This window comes from Tachyglossus aculeatus, chromosome X1 (assembly GCF_015852505.1).
Source record: "Tachyglossus aculeatus isolate mTacAcu1 chromosome X1, mTacAcu1.pri, whole genome shotgun sequence".
NCBI classification, from domain to species: Eukaryota; Metazoa; Chordata; class Mammalia; order Monotremata; family Tachyglossidae; genus Tachyglossus; species Tachyglossus aculeatus.
In genome coordinates, this window is record NC_052101.1 from 24,434,207 (window position 1) to 24,461,881 (window position 27,675).

Consider the following 27,675-nt stretch of genomic DNA (forward strand, 5'->3'; position numbering starts at 1 on the left):
AATATAAAAACCAACATGGATTATTTTAAAAGTCTCTCCCTATCTTCTCTCGACAGTTGTGTTTTCCTCTGTTTTTCAGTTTCCATTTGCTCGGAGCATGCAGGACAAGCATTCAAGGAGAGAAAATCAATAACCTCTTGTCTTTGCCAGCCAGCAATTGTGAATTGACTGTTGGAAAACAAAGCTGGTTGGGCTGTCTTTGTATTCTCTAGTTAGTCTGTGTTGCCTTATGCCCATGTCTGCCCTTGTGCTTCTTGAGATTAATGAGGGTTGTCTCTGCCACTGAGAGCATGAGGTAATGTTAATGTGTATGAGTGTGTGTGTGTGTGTGTGTGTGTGTCTCAGACTATAGCAATAGACCCGGGAAGACACACGCTATCTCCGCCACTAATCTGTAGTATCTATCTTGTAGATGTTTATAGTGAGACTGGTTGATTTCATTTCTGTCACCGGATCTTATAAGCACATTGAAGATGCTGAGGATGATGGGTACATTCCTGCAAGTCACGAAGCAGTGAATGTTCTTACTGGATGGGAGTCCTGACCGGTCTGATCAGAGACTCACTGAAATTGTAAAAATAATAATAATAACAATAATAATAATAAAATTGTGGTATCCGTTCAGTGCTTATTGTGTGTCAGGCTCTGTACTAAATGCTGGGGTGGATACAAGCAAATCGGGTTGGACACAGTCCCTGTCCTACATGGGGCTCACAGTCTCAATCCCCATGTTACAGATGAGGTAACTGAGGCCTAGTGAAGGGCAGTGACACACAGCAGACAAGTGACAAAGCCGGGATTAGAACCCATGACCTTCTGACTCCAAGGTCCATGCTCTATCAATTACACCATTCTGCTTCTCTACCCTGGATAGTAGACCCAACACATTGTTTTTTAGATCTCCTGCCACCACTCACTTTTCCACAAGCCTGCCATCAATCAGGTTTGGAAGAGAAGACCAGCCACATCAGGAAAGGCAGCTGCCATGGCATCACATTCCTTCTTCAGTAAGCCTCTGGCCTGGCTTGCTAGTTTCTTCCTCACACAAAGGGAGTAGGCAAAGGAAGGGAAATCAAGGGAAGGGAAGTAGCAGAGATGACATAGAACAAATGCATCCCAAAGGGTTTGCAAAGGAGGTGATAGAAGCTGCAAGGGACACAATGAATTCATGTAGTACTTTTTGCATCAACTCTTTCACTTTTTCCTCACAATTTCTCTGTGAGGCAGGGAAGGCAGGGAAGACAGTCCTATTGTGCCCATTTTACAGCTGAGGAAATTATGGAATGGAAGTTCATTGGCTTAGCCCCAGGTAACACATATTAGACCAGTGGGGGATCTGGGATAGAACCCAGGTCTTCTGCCTCCCAGAAACATGCTCTCTATTTGCTACGTCACCCCATCTCCCACCTTAGACCTCAACAGATCTGGGGTAGTTTAAGAGCAGTTCTGCCTTGAGACAGGGTGCTGGCTCAAATGAACCAAGGGTTACTTCTACCTTGATAATTGTTTGATTTCATGGGTTCACTCTTAAAGTGGGAATGGAAAAAAATGACCTTCTTTGGTCAAGGATGATATCTCTGCATCAAGCATATGCATTCTGAAATCAGGGCCCAGCACTGCTATTTCTCAGAATAATGGAATTCATTACTCTTGCTCACAGAGAAGAGTTATTGCATGTAGCATTTTTATTTGTGAACCAAAATTTTTTAAACATGTCAGTGGCACTTAGCCTCACTGAACACTAAATCCACAACAGGAAGGAGGCTTTAAAACGAACATGCCAAAAAGCCGCTCTAATATTTTTTTTTTCCTGAAGCAGCTTGCAACAGTTTCTCCATCTGTAAAATTTAGAGGAGGCTCAAGAGAAACTTTCAAAGGGGCTCACCTTTGGTTTTGGCTTTTGGTTTAGCAGTTTTCAATCATTCAATCAATCAGTGGTATTTATTGAGCCCTTATTATGGACAGAGCACTGCATTAAGTGCTTGGGAGATAACAATTTAACAGAGTGGGTAGATATAGTCCCTGCCCACAAGGAGTTTACAGTCTAGAGGCTTTTGCCTCATCTTCTGGAGTTTTCCAGGGAACGAAGCCTTGGCTCTCATCTCATCAGTTCCCTGGGGTGCCCACAACCAGCCTGTGGCCATTTTACAGCTTGGAACCAGCCTTGGCAGCTAGCTGTGCCAGGTCAGCTCCCTCCAGGCAGGTGTGGGTACACCCTGGATGTAAGAGGAGCTGGGCATTAGACTAGAAATGGGTTTCTGAGCCAGTGGTGAAAGAAAGCAACAATATGTTCATGGCCTGGACTGTAGACTCAAATTACATGAAAAAGTTACTCTAATTATTATGTGACTTGGTCCCTGAATACTCTGATAACACTTTTTTGCAGAAACGGGGTGCTAATTATAAATCATAAATTTTGTAAATTGAGAAGCAGGGTGGAAAGAGCACTTGCCTGAGTTCTAATCCTAACTGCCATTTGCCTGTTGTATGACCTTGGGTAAGTCATTTAACTTCTCTGTTTCATGATCTGTAAAATGGGGATTAAATATGTGTTCTCCCTCCCCCTTAGATTCTGATCCCCTGTGCAACAGCGACTAAGTCTGATCTAATTGTATTGTATCTACCCCAATGCTTAATACAGTGCTTGGCACATAGCACCTAAAATTATTATTATCATTATTATTATTACTATATTTACTATCATCAGCAGCAGCTGCATTGTAAGGAGAATGACTTTTCCCTCTGTATGAGATGCTTTCTCATTCTGGAGAAACAATTGTGAGAAAATCCTAATAAAGGTCTAGGTGGTGATTCTCTAAGAAAGCTCTTAGAGAATCTTTAAGGTGGATTCTCTAAGAAAGCTCTTCTTTTTGGGCTGTAATTTCCAAGTTGAAAACTCCCCAGGGATTGGAGCTTTGTGTTCTCCACAGTCCCCAGTAGAGTATTGTGCACATGTAAGCAGGCTGGGAATGCTAGTTGGGAATGATGACCAAGTGTTGGTGCCTGGAAGACATCCTTTTAAAGTATCCAAAATAAAATGAGCAAGCTGTAGATATGTTTCAAGAAATTGATTGATACTGAATGATTTTGAGCAGCCAATCAAGGTTTTTTACAGCTCTCCCCTGCCCCCCAACCTTAAATAATGCTTTGGATTTGTATAAAACCTTCGTTTGCCAACTATTTCCCATTTCTCATCTTACTGTTTCTTTGAAACATCTCTGGGAGGTAGGGTGGTGGGGAATTTGTGGCTCAAAGAGGTTTAACTAATCACATGAGGAATCACTGGCAGAACCAGAATTAGAATGAAGTCTTCTCACCAGCCAAGCCAGTGGTCTTACACAGAACCTTAATTGCCAGCCATGAAGAGCATGATGGCAGTGAGGATCAGTTGTCCAAAGAAGAACATGTGGAATTGTGGGTTGTAGCTTAAGTTTTTAATTAAAATTCTCCCTTGCCCACCCCAGTTTTGCTGCAGTGTGTTTGTTCTAGCCTGCATAGGTTGTGTGCTGAGATGAGGTGTGGTCTTACAGTGGAAGAGATTAATTGACTGTGTGAAAAGGAGCACAGGGGGTGGTGTAGAAGGGAGGACCGGGGCTGGGGGGGTTCTGCTATGATTAACCAACCCAAAATAAAGATTTGGAATTGAAGTGCCTTCACTCCAGAGTTATGGCAGAAGTGCTTAGAAGATTCTGAGATGTCACAAGAGATGATTGGCATGGAAGAAAGAGCTCAGAGGTTGGACACTGCACTGAGGTCAAGGAAGGGTTGTCTCAAAAATGGGAATGAAGAGGGATTACAACAGCAGGTAGGAAAGAATGCATCCTGTGAAATATCAGTTTATCTCATCAGTCACTGCATTGCTGTTAAGCTCCTTGTGACAGGAAACAAAGTTTGTGCTTCTTTTGTACTTCCCATAGAGTGAGTACAGTGCCTTTCAGTCAGGGCACCTAAATAGCATTATTACTCCTCTTTCTCTTCCTCTTTCTCTTCCTCCTCTACCTCCTCCTCCTCCTCTTCCTCCTCTTTCACCTTTTCCTCCTCCTCTTTCTCCTCCTCCTTCTTGTCCTCCTCCTTCAGGATCAGGTTGGACATAGGGCCAGGAGACATATACCAAAGGAAAAAGATTTCTTATAGGGAAGGACAAGCAGTGTGGATAAATCATGGGCCTGGGAGTCAGAAGGACCTGGGTCCTAATCCCAGCTCCACCACTTGTGTGTTGTGTGACCTTGGGCAAGTCACTTAACTTCTCTGTGCCTCAGTTACCTCATCGGTAAAATGGATATTAAGACTGTGAGCCCCATGTGGGACATGGACTGCATCTAAATTGATTAACTTCTATCTACTCTAATGCTTAGAACAGTGCCTGGCACATAGTGAGTGCTTAACAAATACCATACAAAAGTGTCTTTTTTTTTTTTTTACCATCTAGGAGATCTTCTTAAAGGAGCCTCTCAGCAGAAAGGGGCCGCTTAGACTGTGAGCTCCTGAGGGACAGAGATCAGGTCTAATTCCCACCTCTGTACTCTCTACCAGAGCTTAACAAATACTACTATTACTACTACCTACTGACTACATTTCCACCAGCAACTTCTCAACTCCCTCCAGTTTGACTCTGTTACAGTGTATTATTTTGGGGGAAAGGATTGATGCAAGAAGAAGGTTAAGCATCGTCACTCTTCTGAGGAAGGGAAGGTTAACTAACAGTGGGGCTATTTCAAATGATCGACAAGAGTCAAGTGAATTGCAATTTTCTGAGTGTGGGTTGTCATATTTTGTGTTGCTTGGGGTGTGATGGGACTGCACTTTATTGAGGAGAACCCAGTATTTCATTCCTGAATTGCATTTGAACTGACAAATCCATAGGTGTCTTAGCTGCTGTGTACTGGGAAAGATAGTTCCATCTCAGTCATAGGCATTCAGCTTTTTAAATGCACATGTTTGGATGTGTCCATTTAAACCATTGGATGTTATTTGCTGCTATTAACTTTTTCTTATGGATTTGCTTTTTCAAAAGCCCTGGGTATGAGAGCAGAGAACCTAAATTACATCTAACTGCCAATTATCACTCTGTGAAATAGCATGCTGAATATCCTACATAACACAAACAGGTTGACTTTGCACTGGGTCATGAAAATCAGCAAACCTGAGCTCTTAAAACTATTTATCATCATTTACGAAGGAGATCTCTTATTTCTCTGCTCACAGAACTCTGGCTGCGTTTTAGGCTTAAGAATAACAGAACCACTCAGTAATCCTATGAAAGTGAGCTTTTGAGATCCGAGTGCCCCTGAACTAAACACACACACACACACACACACACACACACACACACACACACGAAATGGCATAAAAAGGGGCACCCACAAAGAGAAGAGATTCCCTTACTTTTCTTTCCAAGCTTCAATCGGTTTTAGGGATCCAGTGAAGGCAGTGTCAGCTGCAGTGAAGGCAGGTGGTGGGTCATTAATCATCACTTTTGTTCAGATCAGAATTTCCCTGTAATGTGGCTGTATTTAACCTCAGTAACTACCCAACCTTCTCCTAGAGTGGAAGTCTCCTGACCAGCCAATGTTGCTTTCATTGCTGGGTTATTTTGGGGTTTTGCCCTCTGTTCCACATCACTCCACAAAGACATTCGACAATTCTATTCTCTTTACTTCAAACTCCTTGTGAGCAGGGAACATATCTACCAACTCTGTTATATTGTACTTTCCCAAGCACTTAGTACAGTGCTCTGCACACAGTAAATGCTCAATAAATATGATTGAATGAATGAATGCTCTGCACACTTTAAAAACTCAATAATTGCGATTGATTAATTGATTGAGTCTGTTATTGAGAATAATTGGGTGGGTAGAGCTGCCCAGACATATTTTTGAGGACTGAGAGTCTTTATGTACCTGTTATCAGTATGTCAGAGATGAGTCTAGTAGAGGGTGCCCACCACTCAGGGAGTAGAAGTGCTGCATTACTTAGAGTCTCATCCCACCCAAATCAGAGCTCAGTACCAAGCTGGAGTCGACACAGAGGTAGGTGACAAACAGCTTTATGCCTCCTCCATGTGACCTTTCCTCTTGATTGGATCCTGTGATCATTCTAGCCTCCCTTCTTCCCCTCGGCACTTAAGTATCCCGCTTTAAAGTTCGGGAAAAGTGCAACCATGGGTAGACTTGTCGGTGATGTCTCCTGGGACAACCATGTATATCCATCTCTCTCTGAGTGAGAGAGCAGTGACACTGGACGGGGTCCTTGGTGTCTAAGTAGCGCTCACCCTGAATGGCAAGGGACCAGAAAAGGTGTCTTCCGATATTTTACTGGGCACAGTGGGGAAGTGATTACTTCTAAATGACAGCCACAAACATGCTTGCCTTGCCTTCCAAGTGAAGGACAGTTACATTTAATGTATTCATTCAGTTGTATTTATTGAGCACTTACTGTGTGCAGAGCAATGTACTAAGCACTTAATGTTTGTGTGTGTTGTGATCTAGGCTGCTGACGATTGCCTACTTGATTGCTATGTATATGCCTCTGTCCTGGCTCTCCAAATGGTGGTGAATTTCTCAAGGGATGACTGTTTTGCAACATGTATTACACACACCCCACCCCACACCCCAACATACATTCAGAGCAAGGACCTTCATATTCAAAGATAAGTAAAGATGGCATTTGTTAAGCACTTACTATGTGCAAAGCACTGTTCTAAGCACTGGAGGATACAAGGTGATCAGGTTGTCCCATGTGGGGCTCACGGTCTTAATCCCCATTTTACAGATGAGGTAACTGAAGCTCAGAGAAGTTAAGTGACTTGACCAAGGTCACACAGCAGACATGTGGCGGAGCCGGGATTCAAACCCATGACCTCTGACTCCCAAGCCCATGCTTTTTCCACTGAGCCACGCTGCTTCTCTATAATAATAATTGTGACGCTACTGAAAGTGGGATCCCATCCAAGCGGAGGGATCCAGAGGAAAGAGCATGGCTGTAAGGATCAGGAGACCTGAATTCTAGTCCCAGATCACAAGTCTGAAAAAACCTGCTGGGGCATTGCTGGCTGGGTGGAAGTTTTCTGACCAGAGGCCACCAAGGATCTTCCAAGAGGAACGGTCCCGAAGGAATCCTGAAAAATACCTGGCTAATGTGGAAAATATCAGCTGCTTCCAAAGAAACAGCTTGCTGGATTGTGGTGCTTCAGTGAACAGCCCTCTGCTGCCACAGCTTTGGCCACAGATGGGTCCTGTGCCCCTTCCCATCTGCCCACTTGTTGCTTTCTGAGCTCCAGAAAGAACACAACTGGCAAAGATGAGAGAGGGCAAGTGACTCTGCATGAACCATTAGAACTCTAGTCAGTTCCTCCGGGCCAGCTCTCAGCTCTGAAATGTCAGGGCAGAGGCTTGCCCCAGATCTACCAACTCTGTCATATTGTACTCTCAATCAGTCAATCAATCGTATTTACTGAGTCCTTACTGAATGCAGAGCACTGTACTAAGTGCTTGGAAAGTACAATGCAGCAAATGAAGAGAGACAATCCCTGCCCATGACAGGCTCACAGTCTACATTGAGGGAGACAGACATCAATATAAGAGGCATCAATATGAATAAATAGAATTATAGATATATACATATATGCATAAGTGTTGTGGGGTCGGGGGGGGGAAGAGCAAAGGGAGAGAGGGTGACGCGGAAGGGAGTGGGAGCTGAGGAAAAGTGGGGCTTAGTCTGGGAAGGCCTCCTGGATGAGGTGAGCCTTCAATAGGGCTTTGAAGGGGGGCTGCGGGGAGAGTGATTGTTTGGCAGATTTGAGGAGGGTGGGCGTTCCAGGACAGAGGAAGAACGTGGGCCAGGGGTTGGCGGCGAGACAGGCGAGACGGAGGCACAGTGAGAAGGTTAGCACTAGAGGAGCAGAGTGTGTGGGCTGGAACGTAAGAGAAAAGGGAGGTGAGGTAGGAGGGGTCAAGGTGATGGAGAGCTTTAAAGACAATACTGAGGAGTTTTTGTTTGATATGGAGTTGGATAGGCAACCACTGGAGATTTCTGAGGAGGGGGAGTGACATGCCCTGAACGTTTCTGTAGAAAGATAATCCAGGCAGTGGAGTGAAGTATGTGCTATTACAGTGCTCTGCACTGCACTCTATAAATATCACAGATTGATTGTCCAGAGTCTGGCCTGAGAGCAGATTCCTAGTAATTTACCCCATCCAAACCATAACCACGTCAGTAAGGCATGTGAAGCTTCTCCCTACCAGAAATTAAGTTCAGTCACTTCCTACTTGAGCCTTTTGCTGTCCAAACACCCTCTTCCATAAGATCAGCTCATGCGCTAGATTTCTCAACTAGCGTTAGGCTACACCCACTAACTTACTTATTCAGACAAGCCAGAGTGAGTCTTCAGGGAGAGGTAGTCCAGTTAAATGGCTCACTGTTGTCACAAGATAGATTGCAAGGACTGAGCATGAAGATATGGACAGAAATTCTTGAGCCCCACTTATGACTCCTCCCCTAGTTTGTTTGGAGAGTCCCTGACCCCATTTTGTGCCTCCCTTTCTTTAGTGGAAAACAGGGAGTCATTATCATCAACAGTGTTTACCTGCAGAGAGCCATTAGAGAAGTTGAGTGGATTAGCTAATTACAGATTGTGAGGAGAGTCCACAAAAGGAAATGTTGTAGAAATGGTAAATGGAAGGGTGGCCTTTTTGTCTTGTTGACTGACTGGGGGGCAAACTTTTCATACCCACACAGATTTTGGGATTGCCAGAAGCAGCATGGCCTAGTGGAAAAAGCATGGGACAGGAAATCAGACGACTGGCCGCTTGCCTGCTGTGTGAGCTTGAGCAAGTCACTTAACTTCTGTGCTTCAGTTCCCTCGTGTAAAATGGGAATTAAATCCCTGTCTCTTTCTGCCTTTGACTAGGAGCCCGGTGTGGGACAGGGACTGTGTCAGACCTGATATATCTTGTATCTAGGTTAGATACATAGATATGGGCCATGAAATTTGGCCCATAATATGCATTTAACAAACACCACAGTTATTATCATTGTTATTATTGGGGTAGGCTATGTGGACAATAATTGATCCCACTCTTGATCTCAATTTGCCTCTTTTTGCTTATAACTTCAAAACCGCAACATTTGAGCTAAGATTTTTCCAGTTTGTCTCCACTGAATATATAATTTGAGAATTATTGTAAACAAGATAGAAATGCAAAATAGCCTTTTGACCTTGATATATTTTTCCAAAATTGAGATACAGTGGCATTTGGAGGGTGGATGATTTCTTGGAAATGTGTGCGCATTCCCCTGAATTTTTGACCCGCAAGAAAACAGATGTGGACAAGAAACCTAAGGTAGAATTTGCAAGTTAAAGTTCATTCTGCAGGGGCCCTGAAAATAAGGAAGTCTAGAAGTCTCCCCCTTCTACACTGTGAGCCTGTTGTTGGGTAGGGACTGTCTCTATATGTTGCTGATTTGTACTTCCCAAGTGCTTAGTACAGTGCTCTGTATACAGTAAGCGCTCAATAAATGCTCTGCACACAGTAAGTGCTCAATAAATACAATTGAATGAATGAATGAATGAAAATATGGTAGTATTGTCAAATGGAGGTCCTAATTATCACCTAATTTGACACCTGATTAATGCACACATGGAGGGCCTCTCATTGACATTAATCTTTGAAACTTTTCAATACATGTTTGTGTATCATCTATTTGTGTAGTTGTAGGAAGGATGCAGTAGGAAGTATGAAGGAAAGAAGTAGTAGTAGGAAAGATGTGTGTAGGTACAGGAAATGTGTGATTATGTAAATGACAAAAAGACTGTGGTATCAATTGTAATGAATTGAACTATTGGGATATCAGATCTTTTGTCTTTCCCTTAGCCCAATGTAAAGAAAATTCCTGAAGTCTGTGGGAGGAACCCAAGGGTGACACCATGACAACACGCCTGGTGGCAGGATTTCTTGAAATGAGCCTGGAGGAATCTTGCTGCTGCCTTTTGCACATAAATGGTGTGGGATTTCTGGCTCAGACCTGTACGATGGGAAACTTGGCCTCATTTTTCATCCAGGGATAGGTTCATTTATTCATTGTCATATTTATTCAACACTTACTATGTGCAGGGCAATCTATTAAGCACTTGGGAGAGTACAACATAACAATAAACAGACACTTTCCCTGCCCACAACAAACTTATGCAGGGAATCTTTCTAAGGAGCCCAGGAATTGCCTTGCATTTACTGCTATTTCTGCCACTGACTCTTGTTAACTGATGCTCACATCCTCCCCATCTGTGAAACCAACTCTGCACTGAGCAAAGCTGGTGCTGCTCCTGTCAGTACATTTGCATGAAGGGAAATATTTGTATTCTGTGGGTGTCCCTGACTTTGGACTTGACCAACCATGAGATATCTTTCAACAACAAATCACGAGCAGCCAACCTCTTGACCTCTAGAAAATGAATTTCACTGCGGACAAGCTGGCCCCAGTCCCCTTCCCCAAGTAAAATGTCAATTAGATCAGAGCTAGAATATCTCTTTTGTCTACTTAAGCATATTCAGTCAGCAAACATGTAAATATTATCTTTCTCTTTTTGGGAAGGTTTCATACAAGTTCCAAATGTATTTCTGGTTTGTATCTGCAATTATAAAAATCTAACATTTAAGTTCACTTTGAGATAGAAAAAAATGCTTAATGTTCTCTCATCTGCCATGGAACCAAGTCTTCTCATACCATGAAAGGTTAATTTTAATCTGATTAAATTCATTTTATTTCCTGTCTCTTCTGTTCCACACATGGCATTTTTCAGTTTGCTTTTTTTGTCCCTGGCTGTCAGAGAATGGACACCTTTTCTGCCACTTAAACAGGACCACGGTACCAGGATGACTCCACTTCCTGGGGTGATTTTTGACAGCTATAGGGTTTATTGAAACTGGAGATGGAAACCTAGCCAGACCAGTGTGCTAAACTCCACTCTCCTCTGCCCCACCAGGCACTCTTGATTTTCTGCTGAGGCTCCCATTAAATATCCCAAAAGTTAGAGCTTTCTTGGCCCTTCTTCCCTGGGAGCCCTTCAGATCGTATTTCTGATAGTTCTTCAGGTAGGGGACACAATCCTGTTAGCTGTTGGACTCAGAGAATTGGCTGTACTTATCTTCTTCCCTGACCATGAAGCCAGAGAGGCAAATATTGGCTAGACTTTTATTGCACATATCTCTAACTCTGATAAGACCTTAGTTCTTGAGGCAGGGGGACTCAGTCCTGATAGCTGTTGAACTCAAAGTGTATCTTCCTCCCCACCCATAAAGCCAGAAGCAGGTATTGGAGGGCCTTTTATTGCATGTGTCTCTAAATCTGACATGACCTTTTGCTAGTGGAGACAAGCCCGGAATTTACATAGATTCTGGAATTCCACCATGCTCTCTTCTTTCCTCCCACCTGCTAGTGGTTCTCAGCCCTTTTCCTCTAGCCTTTCCCCCCTGCTTGGTCCCCTTGCAACAAGTTGGAGAGGGGCTTTTGGGATCACACTGCCTCCAGTCTTCCTTGGGACCTGTGCCCATTTGACCCCATACCAGGCCACTACTTCTGGGATGGGCACGAAAGAAGTGAGCCACTCAGCAGCACAGCATAGAATGCCCCCTGCAGTCATCCCAACATCCCACTGAGCCAGGGCTATGATCCAGGACTCATTGTCTCTGGGTATCCTGGGTCGCTATCCCTACCATCTCCATGCCCCCACTCCCTGCTTGCCACTAGAATTCCTTGCCCCGATCAACTCCGGGATGCCCTGGCTTCCAGCTAGTTTAAGGACTTTGTGTAGGCTCTCATGTATCTCTCTTCATCCTAGCTCCTTTATCTGCCCCTGCGCATATGTTTTTTGGGACAGACAGTGCACTCACTGTCTCATACTGTTCACACGGTGTCTCAAACTGTGAGAAACAGTGTGGTCTAGTAGATAGAGCACAGGCCTGGGAGTCAGTAGGACTTGAGTTCTAATCCCAGCTCTGCCACTTGTCTGCTGGGTGATCTTGGGTGAGTCACTTCACTTCTCTGGGCCATTCCCTCATTTGTAAAAAGGGGATTAAGATTGTGAGCCCCATGTGGGACAGGGACTTTGTCCAAATAGTTTTGCTTGCATCTACCCCAGTGCTTAGAACAGTACCTGGGTCTTAGTAAGCTCTTAAGAAATACCACAGTTATAATTATCATTATTATTACTGTCTACCTATGTCGTAACTCTGTGCTCCAAAGGCCTAACTGCACAGCCATACCTGCACTGGTAAGTGAATTCCAGTGACAGTGGTGACTTCTTTAAATAGAAAAGGTAGCTATATAAGTATGCATAGTTGTCCTAAATATTTATCACATGTTGATTTTTCTAGGTGTTTTGAAATCATCTGTCCTAATAATATTAATAATAATAATAATAAAATAATGGTATTTGTTATGCACTTACTATGTGTCAGGCACTGTACTAAGTGCACTGCCTGGCACTAAGCACTGGGATGGATACAAGCAAATCAAGTTGTACACAATCCCTGTCCCCTATGGGGTTCCCAGTCTCAATCCCCATTTTACAGATGAGATAACTGAGGCATAGAGAAGTGAAGTGACTTCCCCAAGTTTACACAGCAGACATGTTGCAGAAGCGGGATTAGAACCCAGACCTTCTGACTCCCCATGCTGCTTCTGTCCTGTGCAGATGGGAGAGATATCATCCTTCTGAGTAAATTAGAGCATACAGAAACTATTTTTTATCATTATTGCATAAGCTAAGTGGTGGGTTATATGCAAGGTAATCTGATCAAACTTATTATTATTATTATTACTATGTACCATCGAGTCGTTTCCAATTCATAGCGACTCTATGGATATATTTCCTCCAGAACATCTTGTCCTCTGCCATAATCCACAACCCTTCCAACGGTTCTTCCGTTACCATTGTTACGACCTAAAGGCTTGGGAGTCAGAGGTCATGGGTTCTAATCCTGACTCTGCCACTTGTCAACTGTGTGACCTTGGGCAAGTCGCTTAACTTTTCTGTGCCTCGGTTATCTCATCTGTAAAATGGGGATGAAAATTGTGAGCCCCACGTGGGACAACCTGATTATCTTGTATCTCCCCCAGCGCTTAGAACAGTGCTTGGCACATAGTAAGCACTTAACAAATACCAGCATTATTATCATTATTATTATTATCTAGCTGCTGGTCTTCCTCTTCCACATTTTCCCTGGACTTTTCCTGGCATTAGTATCTTCTCCAGAGAATTAGTCCTCCTGATTATGTATCCAAAATATGCTAATCTAAGTTGAGTCATTTGGCCTTCCAAAGACCACTTTGGTGTAATTTGCTGTAAAATCCATCCTTTCCCCAATGCAGTTCACAGTCTAAGAAGGAGGAGAAAAGTTATCTCACCCTCATTTTACAGATGAGGAACTGAGGCCTATGAGGTTAAGGACTTTCAAAAGTCACACAGCAAACCAGTGGCAGTGGGACTAGAACCCAGGTCTCCTGACACACATCCTTTTTCCACTAGGCCAAGTTGCCTCTTTATTTTAGGTATGAAAGAAACAGAGCTGTTGGCAGACCCCAGGTCTCCTGGCTCCCATGTCTTTATGGTTTTCCCTGGCCCACTCTGCAGTTTCCTGACTCGCCACATATCTGTGAAGAAGTCCACAAAAAGCAGAGAGGTGAGTCTGAGTCAGGAGAATGAACAAATCTTCAAAATGAGGAGCTGTCCATTTAGGATGACTAATCCATATAGTTGGCATGTTTGCAAGGCAGTCCTCTAAATTGCAAGCTCCTTGTGGACAGGAAGCAATGTGGCCTTGTGGAAAGAGCATGGGCCTGGGAACCAGAATACCTTGGTTCTAATCCCAGCTCTGCCACTTCACTGCTGTGTGACCTTGGGCAAGTCACTTAAGTTACCTGTACCTCATCTTTAAATAGGGGCTGAATCCTCCTCCCTCCAAATTAGACCATGAGCCCCATGTGGGACAGGGACTGTGTATCCATCCTGAGTTATCTTGTGTCTACCCCAGTGCTTAGAAGAGTGCTTGGAATATAGTAACTGCTTAACAAGTACCACCATAGGCAATATATTATAGAAATGTGTCTACCAATTCTGCTGTATTGTACTCTCCCAAATGCTTAGTTCAGTTCTCTGCGCATCATAAGTGCTCAATAAATGCCACTGATGGATGGATTGATTTATTAATTAAGTCCATGAGGTAGAGAGCTGGAACTGACTTCTCAGTTTGGAGCCAGTTGAGAGAACTCAGCTAAACGAACCAAACCAACAAACCAACTCAGAGTCATGTTAAGTCTGAACATTCTTCCTAGGCTGAAATTCCATGCCATTCATTTGATTCTGCATTCTTCCAGGAACTATGTGTTATGTGTAAAAGGACAGATTCAGGCAGCGCTGCATAAATATAGAGACAGCATTTCAGGAAAAGCCTCATTGAGGGGTCATCGTTACAAGTGTGCCATTTATTTGGGGACTCTGAGTACTCTGTCAGGATTTAACTTGATTAAAATTGAAAACCTTGTTGCTTGAAAACCTAACACAAAATCGAAATCTCTTTACTGGGCTCCCTACATTCTGAAGCCAAAGCTTATGCATTACCTTCAGCTAATTTATGCCATCTATGTGCCATACATTAATTTGGAATGTATTTGTTGGAAATTTCTTGTAGCCTGCATTTGTGGTTGTCAAAGGGGCTTTTATCGTGAAAAAAATGGTGCTGGTTTTAATTACAGTTCTAAATAGCTTCATAACCATCGTGAACTCTGAATTTACATCATTTTTTATGACAGCCATGCAGTTCTTGCTTTATCGATTTTGTCATTTGCTTCATTACAGTTAATGCAAACCGTTTGAAGAGAAATTATACTATTGCTGGGTTGTTCCTGGAGGGGTCAAAGAGTAGCATCTTGACCAATTCAGATCTGTTATCTTATTTTAACCCTGACCCTAGGAAAAATGGGGCCTCGCCTGCCCCCCACATGCTTTCCGTGTAGATGAGTGGAAAAAAGCCACTAATTTCCTCTCACCCAGTGGTCTTCTGTGGTTTCTGGTGTCCAGTGTTCTATTTCTTTTCCCAAAGTGCCCCTTGATTTCTTCAGCCGTAGGACCTGGGACCATTCACAGGACTAGGGAGGGCTCCAGAGATGCCCAAACCTAAAGTATCCCCACGTTCCTTTTTCTTCCTCAATGCCTCCTGGCTGGCAAGAGTTTGGATAAAAAAAAAAGACCAAGATTAAGCACCACACATATTCCCTATATTTGACCATCATAAAGAAAATATCAGTGGAAGAACCCCACTGCTTGTGTCCACACAAGCGGAGATCTCAGGCATTGAGGAAGGCCAGTTATCTGACCAGGTCCACACTGTAAGTTGATGCTCCTGAGAATGGACCGCTGATTGCTGCTGCTCTTCTTGGTCATCCCTGCCTCAGCCCCTTTCTTCGCCAGTCGGGATTTGCTAAAGATGAATTTTTCTTCACTGAGATAATGAACCTCAGAGTTTCAGGGCCAAGAGGCTCAGAAATCTGAACTGGGCAATTCTCGTTGGAGCAGTAAAAAGCCAGGTGGTTGGCAGGGGAGAGAGAAAGGAAAAGGAGGGGGAGGAGATGCTGTGGAAGCTCTCCTCTTTCCATCGTGTCTCAAAAAATTCATGGTGGGATTTTCTGATAATAATTTCTAAACAGCCACAATTCCAAGTGACTCCTTGCTTGCTCCAAGTTCTAGACAAATAAGGAACCATTTGGAGCCAGACATGTCCAAGGCCAGCCCAGAGTGACTCACATGGATACCAAGACCACCAGGATCTTCCCGATATCCCAGTGGGCAAGACCCTATATAAAAAAAGCACTAAAATACTAGGTTCTGATTTTGTTTAATTTTTTTCCTAGAGAACTTTAGTTCAAAAAATGTGTAATTGGTTTAGTCCTTTCTGGTTATTTTTGTTGTTAAGTCTACCATTCAGATTCCCAATTCACACAAGAGTCCAAAGTAGTAACCGGTCAAAACAGAAAGGATGAGAAGCTTTTCCTCAGACCAAGTTCCATTACGCACTTTTCTCAGTGTAATATGAGATCATCTTGGGAGCAAATGCTCATAATAAAGGTAGAAAATACTATTGTCAAATCTACAGAATTTATTGAACACAGGACTCTGTTCTCAACACTGGAGAAAAATACAAAAGGAGAAGGCATGTCCCAGGCTTTCAAAGAGCTTTCCCCAAAATCAAACACAATCTCGGGAAAAAAGGGAGAAAATCCTGTCTGTTTATAATTTAATTTTTTGTGTGTTTCCGAAGTACTTACTACATGTCGAGCGTTGTTCCAAGCATGGGGGTAGATACCAGATAATCAGATTAGACACAGTCCATGTTCCACATGGGACTCACAGTCTGCATCCCCATTTTACAGATGAAAGAACTGAAGCACAGAGAAGTCAAGTGATTTGCCCTAGGTCACGCAGAAGACAAGTGGCAGATCCAGGATTAGAACCCAGGTCCTTTGACTCCCAGGCCCATGCTCTTTCAATTAGGCATGCTGCTTCACCTCTTTCCTTTTCACTTTCCCCTTCCCATTACCGGTATCAAAGCCAGTCATCCAGATGCATAGGGAAAAATATCATTATTTACCTTCCGTTCTTTGAGTGGTGCCTGTCTACCATATGCATGCTCAAAGGACCAGGAAATGCCTTCCTGGGCATGAATGGATATATGCAGATGTGCGTGCTCGGTATGTTTTGGTCAACTGCTGTCACAGCTCAGAGAGGAAAACAGTTCTTTCTGATGAGGAAGGTTTTCAGTGCAAGTTGGAGCCCACTTCCTCCAATTCTAATCAGTGCCTAAGTCAGAAGCTCCACTGTTCTATGACCCTTCCCCAAGAGATTGGGCCTCATGTTTGCTCTCCCTTTGCCCTCTGGCCTTGCCTTTAGATTATGTGGTAATTAATTTACCTAGAGGTACATCAGCTGGTTTCCAGACAGCTTCTGCTTTTGACTTGGGATTTCAGTTTGAATGGGCTGAAATTGGACAGGGACAAGGATGGGGAGAGGGAGGAGAATTAAGTCAGGGCCCCAGGAGATCGAAGGAGATGAGAATACTCTGCCACCGTCGCTTGGCCTTGCCTAGTCACATGGCCTCATTGGGAGCACAGCGTCTCTGCCTGGTACCTACACTTGCCTATACTGATGGATTTAAGGGGCAGCTGCTCAGACGGGAGCTGACCCCCTCTGCTGAGGAGCCTCCTGAAGGAACTAAATTGGGAACTGCAGCTCCAGCCTTGCTCGGGTATCTTCTTTCCACCTTGGTAAACCACTTGCGGCTTTACGTCAAGATAAAGCAGAAATGTCTAGTCTTTGCTAAAGGCTGAAAGAAAATGTGAGACTCAGCAAATAGGGAGACAGCAGGGAAATTTAAAGATGATGATGAACTGGAGAGATTCCTGTGCCTGCCCGATCTGAGTTATAAAACACTGAAGTGGGTTGTGGAAATGCCTGAGCAGGCCTGGGAGCCTCTCTCTTTTTCCATCCTTTCCAGCCATCGCCTAATAACTTTTACTGACATAGCTGTTTGTTATGGTTGCTACTCTCTCCCTGTCCATCCCATGAGGGACCAGTGGGCAGAGAGAATCAGGTGTAATTTACTGTCGAAGTTACCCCTCCAGTTTGGGGAGTGCAATTCCTGGTTTTTGTTAACAAGGCTGAATGGAACAGCTGGAGAGGAGCATTTGTTTTATTTTGGAAAATGCACCTTGGTAGCATCTACTCCACTTGGGCTCTCCTCCCCACACCTGTATTCATCAGAGGGTCACTTTGTCCAATGATAATTGTGGCATTTGCTGAACATTTACTATGTACTAAGCACTGTAGCAAACGCTGAAGTAGATGCAAGATAATTAGGTCAGGCACAGTCTCTGTACCTCACGGGACTCACAATCTAAGCGGGAGAGCAGATATTGAATCCTCATTTTACAGATGAGGAAAGTGACACACAGGAAAGTTGTGACTGGTCTCTGGTCATACAGTCGGTAAGTGGAAGAGCCAGGGTTAAAATCCAGGTCCTCTGATTCCCATGCCTGTGCTCTTTCCACTAAACTACACAAGTTTTATAAAGGCACCATTTCTTAAGCTATGAATTGCATTTCTCTCACATATTTGTATTTCTCCTTCAGCTGCAAAGTTAGTCCTTACTGATTTGAGATAGTTGAGACGGTTGCACGGTAAAGTCAAGGGATAACTGGAAGAGCCCTTATCATCTGGGCTAATCATCTCCCATGAAAACAACAACTGACATTTCATCTGTAAAAATAATATGTCTCTTCGTAACACCAGAGGTCATGACGCTGTTCATTTAGCTTAGAACTGTGCCTCCGTGGACCTTTGAAAGTGTGTATGTGTACTGTGTGTGCATGCATTTGTTATCTAATAGGTCTAATATAATAGATCTAAGTTTGATAGTTTTTGTGCCCATATCAATCCTCAGAAGTGATGGGGAGGCAGAAGGAAAACCCGGAAGTCTGTACTATCCAAACAACCATTTCTCCCCTGTAAAAGCCAGATACCAACTCTGTTGTATTGTACTTTCCCAGGTGCTTACTACAGTGCTTTGCACACTCTAAATGCTCAATAAATATCATTGATTCATTACAGCTATCAACTCTCAGGGCTAATTTGTTGCTCTTATGTATTATTTCAATCTAGTTTATTATAGATGCATTGATGTCCCGATAACATCAGACTTACTAGTCACATTTTTAATTAGTTTGCATTGCCAGAAACATAGCCAAGACTGTGGTAAGTTAATGGACCCTGACCCTTAACGTTACTGTATTCAGATTTTCTTAAAGTCTTTATGCTGACCCCTTTCCTTTCCTCTTTAGACTGACATAAAACTGAGGAAGATTAGGAACCAGAAATAAGAATAATATAAAAATTCTGAAGGTAAAGACAAATGCTGCTGTTTAGTAAACATCAGCCTAAAGGACAGGTAGCTATGGTTGTCTGCTGCCTGAAAGAAATGACTGTGAATTTTGGAACTTTTTACCACAGGTGACTGTGTCTATGTATCTAGTTACTGTCTCAGTTTTTCTGGCAATCTCACCATGCCATTCATTCATTCATTCATTCAATCCATTCATTCATTCATTCAATCGTATTTATTGAGCGCTTACTGTGTGCAGAGCACGGTACTAAGCGCTTGGGAAGTACAAGTTGCCAACATATAGGGACAGTCCCTACCCAACAGCGGGCTCACAGTCTAGAAGGGGGAAAGTCATGGATCATGAGTCAGAAAGTCATGGGTTCTAATCCCCGCTCAATCGTATTTAATGAGTGCTTTCTGTGTGCAGAGCACTGTACTGAGTGCTTGGGCAAGGACAATATTACAGTAAACAGACACATTCCTTGCCTACAATGAGTTTACAGTCTAGAGGAGGAAACAGACATTAATATAAATAGATTACAGGTATATGAATAAATTATAGATAGACCATTGCTTAACAACAAGGAATGTCATCTCAAAAATCAGTGCTGGTTTACGACATGGAAAGTTCCATCTATATGTGTAGGAATCCTACCAGCGGTTGATTTATTATTACTTTAAAACCTCTGCCGATCCACTTCCACTTCTTGCCGTGGTCTGGTTATCAGCTCTCTGTCTTTTGTTCTTTAAACTGATGATCTTTTGATAAAAACCCATCTCAAAACAGCAGAGAGGACACTGATGGTCTTTGGGTTAAAAAAAAAATCAGTAGAAGTGGTACCACTTAGCAGAATGTCTTGATTCCTGTTGCCGTTTTGCTGCTCACTTCCTGAAGTGCTTTTTAAGCCAAGATTTGTTTTAATAATTCAACAAGTTTTGCTGAGAGGGTATACTTGAAGCCCTGACTGGTTTCTCCCTGCAGTCTCTTTCTGGAAACCTCTGCTGTGTGTTTTTGATGGAAAACCCAGATTTCTGATTTAAAATAAATCATTTGATTTCTTTCAACTGTTGGAAATTTGGGGACAGGGGATTTAAGATATTTTTTTCTTTTAAAATTATCCCTGGAATTGTGTTGACTTCTTTTATGGATTGGTTCAGAGGGGGTTTACTTGCCCTTGTTTTGTGTGTTTCTCTTTGGCAATATTGGCATTAAATAGCATACTGACTGGAGAGCTATAAGGGGCCAAGCTGCCCACCTGGCCAGTGCAGAAAAAAGTCCAATAAGCACAACCTTAGCCAGGTCCACAAAGAAGTGGTATAGGGTCATTAAGAAGGAGGCCTACATCCCTCTATCCTTGAATTTCTGGGATCAAATCTTTGGAGTCACATAGCCTGGAACTTTTTTCCACTTTGCTCTAATTTTGCTAAGTGGAGGAGCAGTGTTAAAATATGGCATCTGGCTTTTCCATCACCTTGGTGGGGAAAGCATCTTGGAAGTCTTTCCGGTGCCTAACTACCATGAATGTTGCAAAAGGGTTGTAAATTCTTTGTATCTGGTAGGGCATCGTTTCTTGATTTGATTCGGCTCTGTGTGCGGTTCACTTGAGTAAGTGTTATTTTGGTTTCTAGAGCTCTAATTAGGAATGTGTTGGAATATTATGTTGCATAATTAGCTTATTCAGACTTCTGTTGATTGTATACGTGTTTGAAGTATTGCCCACACCTCAATAATGATACAGTCCAAGTCGTGTGTTTACCCCGTGTGAATAAGCCACACAAAGATGCCTGCAGGTATTTGTGTCTTGCTCTCCGAGAGGCAAAGGCCCTGTTGTTCTAACTTCTTATTGTTTTGCTTATTCTCTCAGACTGGTGAGGGTTAGCTCTATCGAGGAGGAAGGATGAAATTCTGAACGAACCGTACAAATGAAGTCTGAGTATTTTGCTCCCCAATGTTAGAAAGTGAGGCAAAAGATAACTTTTCATGTCCGTTAACAAAAGAACATTTCATCTTCCTGGTTTTTCACTCTCTCCCCTCATGTGACTATGTCAATGAGGAACAACAGATGGTTATCACTCAAGAGTGTAACTAGGGAAACCACAAAACCTGCCCCAATTGCTATGGAGACAGTCATTTATTTGTTCGGATGGTGACTATTCATTACATCAGAAAGCTCGGAGAGTAAAATAAAGATATTCTAAAATGAAAAATCTCCAAACAGAAAGAATGAAAATGCATGCTGAATGTTCAGTGGTTTCTAAAGATTTGCATTAGCCTGGTTTGATGCCTTGAAAACAACATTTAGCAAAAATTCAACATGTTCCCAATTCAAAAAGGATGCTTTAAAAGCAAGTATTGAGTACCTGCAGATTTTGCCTCCTGATACTGAAAGAAAATTGTGTGTAAATCAGCAGCTTTTAGAAATCTGGGAAAGAAGGTCATGGTTCTTTTGTGAGGGGGTTATGTCCTGGGAATTAACCTAGTCCCATTCTGACATCTTCTCCCGCTCTAGAGATGAGTGCAGGTTGTGTGTTGTGGCCTGTTGTGGTTCCATTTGTCACACACAAAAAAGAGGCAGTCTTGCAGCTAGTTCCAGAAGCCGAGTGCTATCTTTGTGGAATCCGGGTTGATCTCCAGTTTCACTTGCTAAGTCTAGAGAAAATGCGAAAAAAAAAAAAAAGTGCCTCACTATTTTGCCAAACAATAGCCCTGGAACTTTGGCCTTTGACTATGCACTTTTATTTGAATTTTTCCATTTTCTCTTGAATCTTCCAATTACCTAAAATGAATCTCCAACAATTTTTAAATTTTAGGTTATTTTATTCCCACTGAAGATCTAGAATGCTGAATACAACATCACATTATGGGAACAATTTTCCAATTTCAATCACCAAATAAATTAGATATTCCTTGAATAGAAATGTAAGTACAGAAATGTGAAACACTGTTGTAAAATAGCCCTTCGTTTTCCCGAGGCTCAATCCTACCTCTTTGTTATTAACCTGTCATCTCTGTGTTTTCAAGGAATTTTCCATCAATACTTATTAGAGACAATGTAACCCTTCCTGCTAAGAAGTTGCAAATGTTGAGCAGCAGCATAAATATACTAAATAAAAGTTATTATTAAATTAGTCTAGTAGAAAAGTATTCATAGTCATGCTTGTTAAAATAGGTTTTTGCTTAAATTTTTATCCATGTCCTTGGCATAGCATATCAAAAATGTCATAATTAACTTAGAATGATGTTCTTTTTCAAGTTGATTCTACTGTTTAAATTCTACAAAATCCTCCAAAATGATTACTCTCTGAATATGTGATAATGTGTGCTTGCATTTATGTGAAATGTCCGTCTACGAAGACTGAAAAATTTGATGTGCTTCCAGAGATCTGAAACTGTATAATGCTAAACATTGTATATATAAGTAAATGTTAATGTTTCCTACATTTGTATATCTGTACATAGATAATTGTATGTGTATTTGTATCTCAAAACTAAATATACAAATACATGAAAGATATATGCTAACGATTACACCCATAACAAACCAGATAAGCACATAAATATAAGCCATATGACACATTTCTTTCTCATTATTTGTCTCAAGATTGTTGGTTTTTTGATGGAATAAGCTTCTTATTAGTGTCATTTCATTGGCTGATGGCAGCTCTGTTGAGTTTAGTTTGCAAATTAGCCAGCCGTGTTCAATTATTTAAACTATATATATTTCATTTGAATGTAGAATTTTCTCATCCTGCCATTTGAAAAAGACTTGTAAAGTCTTTTGTTACTCTAGTTGAAGAAAAGTCTTAGCCTGTCATCAAGAGCAGTTGTGGAAAAAATTGAAGCATTGCCTTAGTCTAAGTGCACATGACAATTGGATCTTAGTGATACCCTAGCTGAGAGGGACAGGACTTTATTAACATTGAAAAATATTATCTTTCAGTCTTGTTTCTTGAAAGCTTCAGAGAGCAGCTGCCCACTGAATTGTTTTGCGTTGGGAATTCCTGAGAGTTACTAAGTACAGTACATCAACCTTGACTTTCTAAATCCAGATTAAGTGCCTTTACTCTAAATCTGATGCTCCATGTAAACCTGAAGGTCCTTGAACATTATTTTTTGTGCCTGTGTGGCTCATGGAGCCCAGCCGTTGTGAGGTGGGCAGTGTCAGGTGGAAAAGTGCATCTCATCTTGGCATCTGCATTGCCTAGAAATATCCAGAAGAGGCAGTACACTTCAGTGGCCCTTGAAATCAGTCTTTTTTCCAGGTACAAAATGTTGCAGTGATTTAAAGATACGATCTAGCCTTGTCCTGGCTAAGTCCCCAGAATATCCATTCCAAATTTATCCACCAAATCTTGAATTTAATTCATTTTAACCCACGTTTAAAATACACCCAAACTTCCCTAGTATTAAATTGGAAAAAAAAATTTGCACTACATTTTTCCTATGAACTTTGCATTCTAAAATGAAATTTGAAAAAAGTAATAATGTGGTGTTCTATTTCCCCACATGGAAATGCTTATAAATATACCATCTGTCTGTTTAGTTGCAAATTCTAGCTTGAGCATTTTCCTGTATCTCTGTATTGTGCTTTTTACTGATTCTTATTCTAGCAGGTCAGTTCTTGCGGCGTTTGTATTTCACCATTGTCTTAGAAATCCTCTTGTTGGTCTCTGTTGTCCTTCACATTGTTTGGTAGTTAATTGCCTGTCACAGAAATCTCAGATCCCTGGAGATCGCAGAGAAATCAGAGCAGGTAATTTAATCACACATATGTTCCAGGATTTCCCATCCTTGTATGCCTCAACTCACTCACAGTTAGATGAATTCCGAGCGAAAGGGCAGAGCTGAAATCCAGTGTTTCATAGTAGGAATGAGAGACAGAAGATGCAAGACTGACATTTATCTTCACCAGAAGTGGAAATGCTGTGGAACTGACTTAGCCAATCACTCCCACAAATAGTAAGAGTTTATTTCAATATGTTCCTAAATGCACCCTAGGTAAGCCTTGGAATTCATTCATTCATTCATTCATTCAATCGTATTTATTGAATGCTTACTTTGTGCAGAGCACTGTACTAAGTGCTTGGGAAGTACAAGTCGGCAACATACAGAGACGGTCCCTACCCAACAACGGGCTCAAAGTCTAGAAGAGTGCTCCAGGTTTTGGACTATATCTATAGCTCAGTACAGTATATCTTGGCACCCATCCTTTTTCACATTGTTTGAGGGTATGCTAGCCCAAACATCACTGCCTCTACAAAATGGATCCTGTTCAATTCAAAAAATTTTCATATTGGTTCATTCAGAATGAGACACCAACTTTTTGCAACACCCAAAAAGAGAAAACTATAGACAGTAGTTTCCTCCGAATCCTGAGCTTGCTTTCTACAGTTTCCAAGGCCATCATTGGAGGTTGTTTTCTAAACTGTATTTATCCGTAGGATGTGTTTTTCTTTTTTGAATGGAATGTTTCAGTGCTCCTTTCACGAGCTTGAATTGGACCTTTGACCTTGAGACCTCGTAACATCCTTTCCCATATCTTGATCCACAGAAGGAAAGTTCAGATTTCCAAATGCAGGGGCTTGGTTGGGAGTGAGTATGTATTTGAATAATGCCTGCTAATAATAAAGAAGAAGAAAAGGAAAATAGCAAGATGTCTGGAGGAACTTCTCCACAGTCAGCAATTATAAAGCCGCTTGACTCCTGTACTTCTAAAACACCTCCAATATATACCGAGATCTCTCACAGGACGAAAGTCATGCTCTTGCTAAACCATGTGTTAAGCAATACTGATGTTTTGGCCCTCATCTGCTCCAATACTGCAATCAGGTGCATATACACAGAATCAGTTTCTTCAAGAACAAAATGGCACACTGAGCTGAAACAGGCTCACATTGCCAGAAGAACGTTTCCTAATTCCCTAATTTCCTTCCATCCAAAATACTTATTGAACTTTATCCTAGTTCTGCCCAGAACTGGGAGTCTGGAGACTGGGGTTCTAGTCCCAGCTCTGCCACTGGCCTCCCGTGTGACCTTGGTCAAGTCACTTAACCGCTCTGGACATTTGTAAAATGGATAAAGAACAATTGTGAGACCTGAGTGGAACAGGACCTGGATCTGATTTGATAACCCTTGTATCTACCCTGGCACTTAGTACACAGCGAGTGCTTAACTGATGCACAAATTGTTCTTCTAATCATCTTGGATTTCACCCTTTTAAAGGTCCATCTAGTTTTTTAGACTTTTTTTGTGGTGACTGGATTTTTTATACATGTATCCTCTGAGGATATGTTAATTGTAATTATTTTTAATAACTTTTAAATTTTCACTCATAAATATAGCTAGTCTTTGAAATCCAAATATTCATTTTGGATGACTGAAATGCTAGATGGTGAAAAGCAGAAATGGAAGGAGATATTAAACAGTGAACCTGAGGGCCTCAGAAAGTTTATATGCTAATTTTAAAGAAGAATCTCCACTTTATCCACCCACCTCCATATGCACTTTTGCAAATCAGTGTTACAAGCTATGTCTGGGTATCGGAAAATGAGTAGACATGCCCTAACATTGAAAAGTTAAATGGTAGCATATGTAGTACAATAGAATGTCTTGAGAATGGCATTCTGATTAATGCACACATAGTATTGTGAGTTATGGGATTTTAGTTTAACATATTTGATAGACAAAAATAATGACACCACACCCAAATGAAGTGAAGAAAAATCACAGATCCACATAAGCATGCTCAATTCATATAAACATAAATTATTTACCATGCACCTATACACAAAAATATTAATATTTAAAATCCAATTCCCTTTACTTGTCCTTAAATAGGTTCAGCACTCTGTTTTGTCAAATGAAATTTGTAAATATCACATAATTGAAATAATATATTAAATACTATTCTCCAGTTACTTTTAGAGACGGAGAAGACACACCAACATTGCCTTCTCCCCGAGAAACCATCCACGGCACCCTTTCGATGGAAGAATCAAGGCTCCCCTTACTAAACCTGTTTTATTTTTGAGTCCATGGCATTCAGTAGAATATTGGCTCAGAATATTGGCTCAGGTGAATGGTGTTCAAATTAAGCACAATTAACATTATTGAATTTGCCATATTCAGTTCTTCTCCTATCATGCTTCTTTGTCTCTTGTGTTTTCCCCATCTCAGGTGTCCCCCTTTGGGATTCCTCCATACTAGTCTGTGTTTTTGGTGTTATTATGTTAAATGTTAAATTTTGAACCTCCCTATTGTGAGTATTAAGCCGTTGAGAGGAAAGGCACTGTATGATGCTAACAAGTAATAAATAAGAGCCATCGAACAGTCAGAAGTGACCGCACAAATGCAAAATTTCCATAAGAGGGTCACTGTTGGGATTCTGTCCTGGAATTTCCACTTGGTGGTTTTAATGCATTTATACCTAGAAGTGACTTAAAGGTTTTGCTGAATTCAGTGCATTGCAGCGTGAATAGTTTTTCAGAGCTGAAAGCAAACTCCACAACATTTTAACTGAATAAGACTCAGTGGCCTTTTTAGTTGGACTGTTGATTCATAGACTCTTAAAATGATGATAAATCAAGGAGGAATTAGGAATGGATAGTTTGGGGGGAACTTCAGTTTGGAACCGATTTCCCCAGGGCTAAAGAAAAGTTGTGGGTAAGCAAAGAAGATGCTCAACAAAATAACATGAATTATCATTGCAAGAAGTCGCTGCCGGAGATGGCAACCAGTGTGACGGCAAATATTTAGATAAGGTGAAATCAGTACTGCAGTTAGTTAGAACTTTCTACCTAGGAGAGTGTTTTTCACTATCTAAGATGTTGACTTCTTTTTTTAATGAACAAATGCAAAGAATTCAATTAGACATTTTTGAGTTTACATCGAGCTGATGGAATTTCCTGCAACATCAGTGCACTACACATGGATGACATTTACATTTTATAAATAATAAAGCAAATTTTATATGTATGTGGATAAATATATAGCTGTTAATAACTACATATACTGTTATACATATAACATATAAGTAAATAAACCCATATATATAATGGGATCCACAACGAATGGGAAAGAGCAAAAAATTCAATTTAGAGTGAACTGAAAATAATATTTTAATTGACAGGAAATTTTCCTTCTGAGGACTTCAAAGCATTTCACATATGTTGTATCTAATTTATACTCACAATATCCCTTGGGGGGAAGCAAATTACCTCACTCTAGTGCGTGGCACAAATCCCAATACCAGTGATCGTGTATCTCCACTAACAGATCATAGAAAAAAAGAAGTCTTCTCCATAAAAAAAATTCCTCTATGGCCTCTTTCATTTGGTCACCCAAAATTAGGATTTTTAAATTGTACTTTGTAAGTTTAAAATGATCTAGAAAACCTGAGACTCAGTAATTGTTCTTATTGTCCTTTCTGCAAGAGTGTAGCTTACATAAATATAAGTGTAACATGCCTGCACTTTGTGTACATATGCACTTCTAGCCTAATCTGTATGATAGTTTGGGGGTACGTTACCTATTTGTGCCTCAAAATGTCTAATTTTTAACTTGAAAATCCTGGTGGAAGAGCACCAGAGTCTCGGTTTCCCACAAAAATCCATATGGGCAGAAAAATTCTTTTGTGAAACATATAATGGGAAGAGGATTTCAAAAACTCAGAGAGGATAAGGGGAAAAAAGTAGAAGTCTGAAATGGGGCACATTAAATTCCTAGTTTAAAATGAAGTAGTACTTC

The 27,675-nt window shown here is 41.5% G+C and overlaps 1 protein-coding gene across 1 annotated transcript in view; it reads left to right on the forward strand.

Annotated features, from left to right (window-relative positions):
• The window catches only part of SLIT3 (slit guidance ligand 3), a 625,600-nt gene that overhangs the window by 401,250 nt on the left and 196,675 nt on the right, over window positions 1-27,675 (forward strand). The gene's annotated exons all lie outside the window — the stretch shown is intronic.